We start from the raw sequence: 13,801 nt of genomic DNA, 5'->3' as shown, positions 1-13,801 counted from the left end.
AAATGCGTTCTGTATCTGAGATGGAGTGGGAAGGGGCTGGCAGCCACCGCAGCCATCCCCTGTCTGCCCTCATGGACCGGCCAGAATCCACTGGGCAAATGCTCATCTTGCCAGAGTCTGGGTCTTCTGCTGTTGCTCTCTCAGAAACCGTGCCCAGGTGGGATGTTTCGTTTTTCGTAGCTGCTTCATCCCTGAGGAAGTTGGAGGTGACGCAACTCCTGCATCTCTGACATGGGAAGGTTTGGAGGTATTTCAAATTCCACCCTTCTTCCTTGGCTCCCTGGAAAGAAGGCTTCTTTACATTTTGAGCACATTTCACAGGCCAGGAGCCAAGCACCCCTTCCCGAGGGGGAGAAGAGGCCCAGAAAAGATGAGCCCTTCCCAGCCCAAAGGCGTTCTCCTGAGATTCAGCTTCCGGGCTATGGCTAACCAGGTTAGGAGCAGGAATATTGGGAGCGGGAAGGAACTGATGTCATCTGCCAGAGCAGCTGGCTAATTGAAGGGAATGAGGTGATAACAAGGCTTTCAAATCTGAACTCTTGTTTGCGGCTGATTAGGATAGAGGGAGGTGGAGAACAAGGGCAATCGGAAGCAGACTCTGGGTAGTTGGTTCCTTCTCTTTGTTCGGGTTCCTACGTCACACCAGCAGTTTAAATGGCAACACTCCTTTGCAAGATTGGCCACCTTTTTAATTGTTATGGAAAATCAATAAAATGATAAGTTGCCCCTGCCAAAGGGTTGCATGACATCTGGCTGAAGACTTTTTGTGCTAAAAGTTGAAGCTATGCTGGGGTGTGTGTGTGTGTGTGTCCATGTGGCCGCTGTGTATTCAACATTCCACCCCCTCCAAAGAATCCTAAGAACCTTAGTTTTCCTTTCACAGTGCTACGATTCCCAGCACCCTTTAGAAACCATTGTTCCCAGGACCTTTGGGGTGTGGGTGGGAGGAGATGTGCTTTACGTGTGCGGTGTGCAGGCATCTCCCAGCACATGTGTGGGGGGATTCAAGACTAACTCTTATGCTTTTCTTCCTTAGACCAGCTTGACGTTGAAAAAGAGGTTCTCTGGGTTGAGGAACACATGCAATTTCACAGCGAAGCAGAACATGGGCCGAATGGTCACTCTGCCATTGCATTTGGTGAAGTCAGACTGGCTTTGCAAAGGAGCTTGCCCCTGAAGCCAGTTGGTTGTCTGCCTCTGGCTGGCTGGCGGCTTGGCATCACCAAAACACAAAGAGACAGCCCCATGCAACCTCACACCCAAAGATTTCTGCCCATGCTTCAGACATGCAGCCCTAAGAGCAGCTCTGACTCCCACTCTAGGCCCCTCTGCCCCAGTCTTCCTCCTGATGTAGGCTACAGGATCTGGGAAGTCTGATCCAGCTTTGAGGTGTGGTTCCATATGGCCGTTAGTACTGTTGTGTTTTTGCCAGAGAGCCACGTGGTAAGGAAGATCTCCAAGCACGCTTCCTAGGAGGTCCTCTTTAATCCTCAGATGTGCCCACAAAGGCATGATCCAGCACCCTCATGCCACAGCTGCCTCTGGAGTGACCCTCCCTTCGGTAAGAGGCGTGCCTCACAGCTGAGTGCCTGGTTGTTTGTCTAGCACGGAGGCTGGGAATCTTGTGGGCTCCCAGATATTGCCAGATCCAATGGCCTTCTGCCTCAGCCAGCATGGCCGACGGTCAGGGGTGATGGAATCCAACAACATCTAGAGGGCCGACTCTGGGGTTGCGGCGCTCATCTCGCTTTACTGGCCGAGGGAGCTGCCGTGCAGCTTCTGGGTCATGTGGCCAGCAGGACTAAGCCGCTTCTGACGAACCAGAGCAGCACACGGAAACACCGTTTACCTTCCCACCAGAGTGGTACCTATTGATCTACTTGCACTTGGACGTGCTTTCGAACTGCTAGGTTGGCAGGAGCAGGGACCGAGCAACGGGAGCTCACCCCGTCGTGGGGATTCAAACCGCCGACCTTCTGATCTGCAAGTCCTAGGCTCTGTGGTTTAACCCACAGCGCCACCCATGTCCCACTGTTAGTAGTACCCAGTGGCCATTTGTTTTTCATGTCTCCTTTTATGATATGTTTATCAGTATGTGGTTAGCAGCTTCAGATGCTACTGTTTTACAGAGGCTGTTTCGCTTGCTCTTTTTACCCCTTTACTAGACAGGCTGTATTTCTGTGCTGTTTTCAGAGTCGGGAATGCCCATTCCTTCACGGCCAGCATGGAAACACAGAAGGCTGCTTCCGGAGGCGGCACCAACGGCAATGGCGGTCTCCTTCTAACCGGGAGGGAGAAGCTCTGCGGAAAGTGGGTCTGTCCGCTACGGCGAAGCGGAGACCCTTCCAAAAATCACAGGCAGGAGAAGCCTGTGAGCGTGGGACTCGGCGGGCGCCTTTAGCGCCCCCCGAATTGGCAAAGGAACCCCGTAAGGGGTCCCGGAGCGTAACGGGAGGCGCGGTGCTGAGAGTCGATTGCTACTTCCGTGGGGCGAAGCCGCACAGCTGTTGCCGGAGAGCGCTGACCTTTTTCCTGTGACAATTCGGCTGCTAAACAACTACCCGTGAGTAGGTGAAGCTTAAGAAATTGGGACTAAAGGGAAAAAAAAGGGATCAATTTGACACTGAAGCGGGAAGGTGTAAACAGGAAGTCCACCTTCCGTTTTTGTACACAGATCAAAGCAAAGACGTTTCTAAGCTCAGAACTGGAGAGCGGAGCTTTTAAACTTCTAAATCCGGACATTAAAGCGAAAGAACTCCCCCCCCCCCCCAGGATAGTGGAGGGGGGGGAGAGGGGAAAGTGACTTTGTTTCTTCTGGGGAAAATAGAGACAATTGCCTAACTCCTGGGACGGACTGCCAGGTGCATTAGAACTGTTGCATTGAGAGTTGCACTTTCTATGGACATTGTAACTTTTTAATGGTTAACTCTGCAAAGGAGATACTTGTTGAAGGTCTCCTCTGGACTTGAAACTCTTGCTTGCTTTTTCTCTTTTTTCTTGAGGGGGTTTAAGAAAGTTGGAAAAGACTTTTTTACTACTGTAAATTGAAGGACTGCTACAGTATCCCCCTAGAGGAATACTGAAGTTGTACATCCAGCTGGGGGATTTTTCCACTCTGGACTTTGGGGATTTTCCACGGCAAGATCTGTCTGTGGGAACAACCTTGACGCATAGACAGAGGTGGGATGACGGATAGAACAACACGTTCGGGAAAGGCCAGAGTGCAGCAGCCCAGCACAGTTTCCCAGCAACGCAGACCATCTGTTCCTGGCCCTCCTGTGACACAGGGGGAAGACTTTGCACAAGTTGAGCCAAAAGGAATGGCATCAGAAGGGGATTTTACCTCTGTGCTAAATAAAATTTTTGAAAAATTGGAAGGCCTAAGCAAACAAGTTACGGAACAATCAACTAAAATAGACAATTTGGGACAGAAGGTGAATTCTAATACAGAATCTATTGAAAACTGTTGGAAGAATCTGCGTCTAATAGAAAAATAGCTGAGGAAGCAAGAGAAAAAGCAGTGGCTGTAGAGGAAGAAATAAAACCTATGCGTAAACAGATTGGGGATCATCAGTCACTTCTGTCTATGATTGAACTGAGGGAGAAACAGATTAATTTAAGGATCAGGGCAGTACCAGAACTTGAAAAGGATAATTTAAGTGACTATCCTACGCAGGAATTTGGAAAATTTTGGAATTTGGAGTTGGAGAAAGACTTTAAGATAGTAAGTGTGTTTAGACTTGGAAGAGGAGGAAGGAAAAACTGGGTGAGAGACTGTCTGGTTACCCTTCGAACGAAAGAAGAGAGAGATAAAATACTGAGTGCGCACTTCCAGAAGACTTTGGAGATAAACGACTCGAGAGTGGAGATTTTTAAGGATATACCGAAACATCTATTGGACCTTAGATCTAACTACGGTGATCTGGTGACCCTACTGAGAAGAAACAGAATTGTTTTCAGGTGGGAATTCCCCCAGGGATTATCCTTTAACTTGAAAGGGAAAAAGTTCAAAATAAGATCGTTGGAAGATAAGGAAAAATTTTTGAAAGACCACGAAGAAGACCTGCAAAAAGAAGTGATAGAAGAATTAAGAGCTTTAAGAGCAGGAGTACTAGACATAGCACCACCACCTTTGGGACTGGAAAAACAAAAAGAAGTGATACCACCGTCAGAACAAGAAGAACTTTTGGGAGCAGTTGGAGGAAAATAGAATAACTACATCATGCCTCTGCAATTATTAAGTTGGAATATTCATGGATTTAACTCCCCGGAGAAGAGGAAGAAAATCTTTCATTTACTGAAAAAGGAACAATTGGACTTAATTTGTTTACAGGAAACTCATGTGATAAGGCTTCACAGGAAAGTACTGATTAATAAAAGATTGGGTCAAGAGTTTATTTCATCGGACAAGGTTAAAAAGAGAGGAGTTGTTATTTATGCTAAAGAGAGCCTATCACCGAAATTTGTTTTTAAAGATGAACAAGGAAGATGGGGGGCAATTGAAATTCAATCACAAGGAGAAAAATTTTTGATTGTGCACCAAATGAGGGGAAATCTGAATTTTTTAGGAAATTGCAAGAGACATTGCTTGACTACATGGACTATAATATTATCCTGATGGGAGATATGAATGGAGTGGTATCTACAAATATGGATAAGTCGCAGAGACAAGTTGTAACTAAAGATGGCAGACTACCAAAAACCTTTTTTGAACTGACTGACAATATGGACTTGATTGACATTTGGAGATCCAAGAACCCCCTTGGAAGAGAGGGAACATTCTTCTCTGAAGCCAACATGACATGGACAAGAATTGACCAAATATGGATAACTAGAGGACTGGCACCTAAGATTCGAAAAGCGGAAATTTGCCCAAAAACCTGCTCCGACCACAATGCAGTGAAGATGGAGATGAAATTAACACCAATCGGTTCCTTCAGATGGAGGATGAATGACACCTTATTTAGAGATCAAGAGGTCACTAAGAAGGCCCAAAAAATCCTGAGAGACTATTTTGAGATAAATTTGAAGACTACGGTTGAAAAAAGAGTAATCTGGGACGCAAGCAAAGCGGTTATGAGAGGGTTTCTGATTCAACAGAATGCATTAAAGAAGAGAATACAAAATGAGAAAAAAGATAAAATCTTGGAAAAAATAAAAGAAGGAGAGAAGAAATTAAGAGCGAAACCAAAGTCGCAAGAGATTCTGAGAGAAATAAAATTATATCAAGTACAATACATGAAAATGATAAATCAGGAAGTTGAATGGAAAATTAAGCAGATGAGACAAAAGACATTTGAATCAGCTAATAAATGTGGGAAACTGCTAGCTTGGCAGATGAAAAAAAGACAAAAATTAAATACTATTACAAATCTGGATGTGGAAGGAAAGAATATACAGAATCCATTGGAGATTAGAAAGTGTTTCCAGAGATATTTTAAACAACTATATACACAAGGGCCACAGAAAGAGACTGATATAGACCAATTTTTAAGAACAAATGGATTACAAAAAATCTCTCAAGAAAATAAGATAATGTAAGGACCAAGCGGGCTTTCTGCCGGGAAGACACATATCTGATAACTTGAGGAATGTAATTGACATCTTGGAAAAGTTAGATGTGAACATAAATACTAAAGCTGTTTTGATATTTGTGGACGCGGAGAAAGCCTTTGACAACATTTCTTGGAGTTTTATGAAAAAGAACTTACAGGGTATGGGGGTAGGCCAAGGTTTTGAAAATGGTATAAGTGCAATATACTCTGAACAAAAGGCTAAATTAATTGTAAATAATGTGGTTACGGAACAATTTAAGATTGAAAAAGGGACACGACAAGGGTGCCCAATCTCCCCTTTACTTTTTATATCGGTCCTGGAGGTTTTGCTGAATATGATTAGAAGGGACCGGTTGGTTAAAGGCATACAGGTCGGAGCTAAACAGTATAAATTGAGAGCATTTGCAGATGATCTAGTCTTGACGTTACAGGAGCCTGAATCTAGTACCAAAAGAGTTTTAGAATTAATTCAAGAATTTGGTCAGGTGGCAGGATTTAAATTGAACAAGACCAAAACTAAGGTTTTAGAGAAAAATATGACATTGTTTGAAAAAGAGAAATTTCAGAATGAAACAGGTCTGTCTGTGGTGAAGAAGGTGAAATATCTGGGGATCAACATGACTTCTAAAAATGGGAACTTATTTGAAAATAATTATGAGAAATGCTGGTCAGAAGTGAAAAAAGATCTCGAAACATGGTCAAATTTGAAGCTTTCCTTGATGGGTCGAATAGCAGCTATAAAGATGAATGTATTGCCTAAAATGTTATTTTTGTTTCAAACATTACAAATTGTGGACAAGATGGACTGTTTTAAGAAGTGGCAGAAAGATATCTCTAAATTTGTCTGGCAGGGCAAGAAGCCCAGGATAAAATATAAGATTTTAACTGACGCAAAAGAAAGGGGTGGCTTTGCCCTGCCAGACTTCAGACTGTACTATGAATCAGCAGCATTCTGCTGGTTGAAAGACTGGCTGCTTCTTGAAAACACGGACATTTTGGATTTAGAAGGTTTTAACAATGTTTTTGGATGGCATGCATATTTGTGGTATGATAAGGTTAAAGCTCACAAAGCATTTAAAAATCATATTGTTAGGAGATCTCTGTTTAATGTTTGGATCAGATACAAGGATTTATTGGAAAATAAGACCCCAAGGTGGTTGTCACCAATGGAAGCGAAAGCTCAGAAAAAGCTCAATATGGAGGCCAATTGGCCAAAATATTGGGAAATTTTGGAACAAGAAGGAGATAAACTGAAACTGCAGAGCTTTGAGAAACTAAAAAATAAAGTCCGAGACTGGCTTCATTATTTTCAGATAATGGAGGCTTACAATTTGGACAGGAAAATTGGCTTCCAGGTGGAAAAATCTAAATTAGAAACAGAAGTGCTAGAACCTAAAAATAAAATTATGTCAAAAATGTATAACTTGCTGCTGAAATGGAACACACAGGATGAAACGGTTAAGTCAGCTATGATTAAATGGGCACAAGATGTTGGACACAACATCATGTTTGCTGACTGGGAACAGTTATGGACCACAGGTATGAAATTTACGGCATGTAATGCCTTAAGAGAGAATATTATGAAAATGATATACAGGTGGTACATGACCCCAGTCAAGCTTGCAAAAATATATCATTTCCCCGATAATAAATGCTGGAAATGTAAGAAGGTTGAAGGTACATTCTTTCACCTTTGGTGGACGTGCCCAAAGATTAAGGCTTTCTGGGAAATGATTTATAATGAAATGAAAAAGGTATTTAAGTATACCTTCCTGAAAAAACCAGAGGCTTTTCTCTTGGGCATAGTCAGCCATTTGGTGCCAAAGAAGGACAGAACTTTTTTTATGTATGCTACAACGGCAGCAAGAATACTTATAGCAAAGTACTGGAAGACTCAAGATCTACCCACTCTGGAAGAATGGCAGATGAAGTTGATTGACTGTATGGGACTGGCAGAAATGACCGGCAGAATCCGCGACCAGGGAGAAGAGTCAGCAGAAGAAGATTGGAAGAAATTTAAGGACTATTTACAGAAATACTACAAAATTAATGAACTCTGAAAAGATGTTGGATTGAATTTTTGTGGTCTCTAGCTGTTATGATAAAGATAATAGGGATTAAAATTGTTTAAGTCACTAAATTTAAAAAAGTTGAGTGGAAAATAAGGTGTTATTTTAAAAGGAATGTTAAGAGATTAGGATTTGCTGGATTAACAAGTTGAACTTGAAAACAAGAAGGGGAGGTACGAGGAAGTCAAAGAAACATGTTATTGAAAAATTGTTATGGAAATTGACTTGTTTTTAATATTTTTCTTTTTCTTTTTCTTTTTGTGTTTATATAAAATTGGAAAATCTAATAAATATTTATTGAAAAAAAAGAAAATAAGATAACGTTGAATCACAAAATTACAGAACAGGAGGTTGAAGGTGCCATTCAGAATATGCAGTTGGGCAAATCTCCAGGGCCGGATGGTCTTACCTCCAAATACTATAGATCTCTGAAAGATTGGTTAATTCAGCCACTAAAGGAGGTTTGTAATGAAATTCTGGAGGGGAAAAAGGCGCCAGAGTCGTGGAAGGAAGCTGACATTACACTCATACCGAAAACTGAGTCTGAAAAGACACAACTTAAGAACTACTGTCCCATATCCCTGCTTAATGTGCATTACAAAATTTTTGCTGATATTTTGGCTAACAGATTAAAAAAAGGTATTAACTGAAGAGATACATAAAGATCAAGCCGGCTTTCTTCCAGGTAGACATTTGTCTGACAATACGAGGAACATAATTAATATTTTGGAGAAGCTGCAAGTGAATATCAATACCAAAGCAGTTTTAATTTTTATAGATGCGGAAAAAGCTTTTGACAATATTTCTTGGAATTTTATGAAGAAAAATCTTCAGGGAATGGGGGTGGGCCAAGGGTTTGAAAATGGTATAAGTGCAATTTATTCAGAGCAAAAAGCTAAGCTAATAGTCAATAATGTGATGACAGAGGAATTTAAGATAGAGAAAGGGACACGACAAGGCTGCCCAATTTCCCCATTGCTTTTTATTTCGGTCCTGGAGGTTTTGTTAAATATGATTAGAAGGGACCGTCTGATTAAAGGTATTCAGGTTGGAGCCAAACAATACAAACTGAAGGCTTTTGCAGATGACTTAGTTTTGACGTTACAGGAGCCCGAATCTAGTACGAAAAGAGTATTAGAACTGATTCAAGAATTTGGTCATGTGGCAGGATTTAAACTGAACAAGTCAAAAACTAAAGTTCTTGAGAAAAACTTAACACCGATTGAGAAAGAGAGGTTTCAGAAGGAGACTGGTTTGACATTAGCTAAGAAAGTAAAATACTTGGGGGTTAATATGACTGCTAAGAACTTAAACTTATTTAAAGATAACTATGAGAAATGCTGGACAGAAGTGAAAAAAGATTTAGAAATATGGTCAAATTTGAAGCTTTCCTTGTTGGGTCGAATTGCAGCTATAAAGATGAATGTATTGCCAAAAATGTTATTTCTGTTTCAGTCATTGCAAATTTTGGACAAGATGGACTGTTTCAAGAAGTGGCAGAAAGACATTTCTAGATTTGTCTGGCAGGGCAAGAAGCCCAGAATAAAATTTAAAATACTAACTGACGCAAAGGAAAGAGGTGGATTTGCCCTGCCGGACTTTAAATTGTACTATGAATCAGCAGCATTCTGCTGGTTAAAAGATTGGCTGCTTCTTGAGAACACAGACATTTTGGACTTAGAAGGTTTTAATAATGTTTTTGGGTGGCATGCATATTTGTGGTATGACAAGGTTAAAGCACATAAAGCATTTAAAAACCATATTGTCAGGAAAGCATTGTTCAATGTCTGGATAAGATATAAAGACTTATTGGAAAATAAAACCCCAAGGTGGTTGTCACCAATGGAAGCGAAGGCTCAGAAAAAGCTCAATATGGAGGCCAAATGGCCGAAATATTGGGAAATTTTGGAACAAGAAGGAGATAAATTGAAATTGCAGAGTTTTGAGAAATTAAAAGATAAAGTGCGAGACTGGCTTCATTATTATCAAATAAGAGAGGCCTATAATTTGGACAAAAAAATTGGCTTCCAGGTGGAAAAATCAAAATTGGAAACAGAATTGTTAGACCCCAAAACTAAGATACTTTCAAGAATGTATAACTTGCTGTTGAAATGGAATACGCAGGATGAAATGGTTAAATCTGCTATGATTAAATGGGCACAAGATATTGGTCACAACATTATGTTTGCTGACTGGGAACAGTTGTGGACCACCGGTATGAAATTTACGGCATGTAATGCCTTAAGAGAGAATATTATGAAAATGATTTACAGGTGGTACATGACCCCAGTCAAGCTTGCGAAAATTTATCATTTGCCCGATAATAAATGTTGGAAATGTAAAGAAAATGTAGGTACATTCTTTCACCTTTGGTGGACGTGCCCAAAGATTAAGGCTTTCTGGGAGATGATATATAATGAAATGAAAAAGGTATTTAAATATACCTTCCTGAAGAAACCAGAGGCCTTTCTCCTGGGCATAGTCGGCCAATTGGTGCCAAAGAAGGATAGAACTTTCTTTTTTTTATATATAAAATATTTATTAAGGTTTTAAAAGTTTATATAAAATAGAAAAAACAAAACAAAAAACATAAACAGTAAAAATACATACAAAACATACAAAACACATACAACAACAAGTATAATTTCAATCCCTTATATTCATAAAACTTACTTTCCCGACCTCCTCATACCTCCCCTTTCTGTATTCCAATCTCTAATTAATTCAATTCAGCAAATCCTTCCCCTAATTTCTGTATAATTTTTAACCTTTCTTTTCTTAATCACATAATCATTACAGCTTATAACCACTTAATTTCTGAATCAACATCGTTCTAACCTTCAATAATTTTACAATGTTTCCTAAGATAGTCCTTAAATTTCTTCCAATCTTCTTCCGCCGTCTCTTTTCCCTGGTCTCGGATTCTGCCGGTCATTTCTGCCAGTCCCATATAGTCTATAACCTTCATCTGCCATTCTTCCACGGTGGGTAGATCTTCTAAGGATAGAACTTTCTTTATGTATGCAACAACAGCAGCAAGAATACTTATTGCAAAGCATTGGAAGACACAAGAGCTACCCACCCTGGAAGAGTGGCAGATGAAGGTGATGGATTATATGGAATTGGCGGAAATGACTGGCAGAATCCGTGACCTGGGAGAAGAGTTGGTGGAAGAAGACTGGAAGAAATTTAAAGACTATCTTCAGAAACATTGTAAAATTAATGAATCTTAAAATGATGTTGGACTGAAAATAAGTGGCATTAGCAACAAATTTAATAAGAATATGCAAAAATGAATTGATAAATGGATGGAAATATAGAGTTATAATATGTTAAGATATAGAGTTAGGATAAACGAAAGAGGGTAAGGATTTGCTGACTTGATTATTTAAATGGGAATACAAAAAGGGGAGGTGTGAGGAGGCCAAGGAAATAAGATAACGAGTTAGGGTTACAAAAATGGATTTGTTTTTATTTTCCTTTTCTTACTTTATGTATTTTTCTATGTTTCTTTTATTGTATTTTTTTCTTTTTATATGATCTTTTAAATTTATATCTTTGTAAAACTCCAATAAATATCTTTAAAAAAAATAAATGGAAACACAGAAGGCTAGCCATTTAGGAGGTTTGCAAAGAGGACAAGGGTGTTACGGGGTAATCTTCTAGCAAACAAGCTTGGCACAGCAGATCTGAGAGGTGGGTTTCTGCTCCCGGAAAGCCAGCCTGGAAACCAGGTTGCCAGGTGAAGGAAGAATGGAAAGATCAACCAACTCACTTGCCTTCAAAGAATTTCTGGTTGCCTGTGGCTACTGGGATAGTGCTTAGATATCAGGCTGGCTGACACATCTTAAAAAATACAAGGAAAAGGCTTTTTTTCTTTCATTAGCAAAGCTCCTTTGGGGCCCCGAATAGCTAAGCTGAGGAGGAAGTGGCTGGTATTACTTGTTTGTTCTTGGTCCTGATCTTGCCTGCCCTTGCACACTCCTGTTGTCTTTGCATATTTAACCAGCACGTCTGTTCCGATGGGAGTCCTATTCCTGCAGTTCCACATCCTTCTCTTTGGCACTTGGGCATTCGGTTCCAGGAGCTGGACCTGAGCACAGAGGCTTTCTTCTACTTGGACTCGACAAAGGAGCAAGAGTGGCTGACAGCTGTGGGAAAGGCTTTGCGTTCCAAATCCAAGTACAAGAAAGTAAGTCCAACCCCACCCATTTCTTCAGCAGCCAGACAGCTGTCAGGAGCTGGAGTGAGGAGGAGGAGGAGGAGGTCAGCAAGAAAAAACTCCTGGTGTCAGTGGTGTTTTATTCAAAAGAAGCCAACATTCTTTATTCAAAGAAACCCAAACCGTGCAGGCCTAGTGATCACAGAAACCTTTCCCAACAGGTCTTGCCCCAGTGAGGTAGTTGTGAAGGCTGAAGGTTGCTACCCTCCCACCACTCTCTGAAGTCTCCTCCTCCCCCTGGTCCTTCCCAAGCAACCTGAGACTCTGACACCTTGCCTGTCTTTGCTCCATCCTCTTAATTTCTCTGTGTTCTGGGAGACCAGCAGGGAGGGGAGCTGATCGCAGCAGGATGGGGAGACCCCCTGGCTTCTTCAGCAGCCTGCCTGATCTCTGCCTCTTGACCCCCGCCTCAAGCCTCCACTTCTGCCTCGGATTCTGGACTGCTGTTTGCCGTAGAATCTTCCTGCCCTCCTGCCTCTTCAGTTTCCAACACCTCCTCTTGCTCACAGTCTGCTCCCTCTTCTCCCTCTGACGACCCCCCACCAGTTCCCTGGCTCTGAGCCTTCTTCCCTTGGGGGATCCCCAGTTGGTGCCACCTGCCACTCCTATCTGCATCCAGCCGGCCCAGGACAGCAAGCAATGAACAGAGCTGATAGACATCCCAGTACCTTGCATCTTCTAGGTGCAGCTGGTGCTCATCTTTGTCAGGAAGGACCAGCTCAGCCGCATCAAGGAAGTGATGAGGGAGACAGTGGGCACAGGCATCATGGGGAAGATGGGGAGTAGACCCTGACAGCGGAATTCCCCACGTCTATCTTTCTGTCTGTCTATCTGTTTTTCTAATCTCTGCCAACCAGTTCCCCCCTCTTTCCTGCTTGCTCACTAACAGCCATCTTTGCTCCGCCCCTGCAGGGTAACAAGGGGTGTGTGGCCGCGAGGTTTGTCTGCAACAATACCAGCTTCTGCATGGTCAATTCCCACCTTGCTGCCCACGTGGAAGACTTTGAGCGCCGAAACCAGGATTACAAGGATATCTGTGCCCAGATGAGCTTCCTGCCCCCTGACCAGGGTCTGCCGCAGCTGACAATCATGAAAACGAGTGCGTTTTGAGGGCTTGGAGGGAGAGAGCCTTGGCTGATGTAACTTGTTGGTCTCCGCTATCTGGAGAAGCAAACTGAGTCATGTTTCTGTAACTTTCCTGCCTGTGTGTAGCTCAGGGTAGGCAGCATTTGTTGTTGTTTAGTTGTTTAGTCGTGTCCGCCTCTTCGTGACCCCCTGGACCAGAGCACGCCAGGCCCTCCTATCTTCCACTGCCTCCCGCAGTTTGGTCAAACTCATGCTAGTAGCTTCGAGAACACGGTCCAACCATCTTGTCCTCTGTCGTCCCCTTCTCCTTGTGCCCTCCATCTTTCCCAACATCAAGGTCTTTTCCAGGGAGTCTTCTCTTCTCATGAGGTGGCCAAAGTCTTGGAGCCTCAGCTTCACGATCTGTCCTTCCAGTGAGCACTCAGGGCTGATTTCCTTCAGAATGGAGAGGTTGGATCTTCTTGCAGTCCATGGGACTCTCAAGAGTCTCCTCCGGCACCAGAATTCAAAAGCATCCATTCTTCGGTGATCAGCCTTCTTTATGGCAGGCAGCATAGTGCTCTCCAAATGTTGATAGACCAAAATTCCCATAATTGCTAAGAATTGGCCTTGCTGACTGGGGCTCATGAGAGTTCCACTTCAGCAACACCAGGAGGGTGCAGTGTCGGCGATCCCTGCTGCTGCAGCTGCACCACTAAGGTTTCTACTAGAGCAGCCAGTAGAGAGCAACATAAAGCGAGTGGCAGAGATGTATTAGATTAGATTATAGCAAATGTGGGCAACTTCTCCAGTGATCGGGGTGGGAGTTGCAGTTTGTTAAGGGCAGTAAGGCGAAAGCAGAGCGGCCATTTTGCATGGAGAAGGTTCCA

The sequence above is a fragment of the Podarcis filfolensis genome (genome assembly GCF_964270895.1).
Source record: "Podarcis filfolensis genome assembly, chromosome: W".
Lineage (NCBI taxonomy): Eukaryota > Metazoa > Chordata > Lepidosauria > Squamata > Lacertidae > Podarcis > Podarcis filfolensis.
This window is presented reverse-complemented; position numbering follows the sequence as displayed.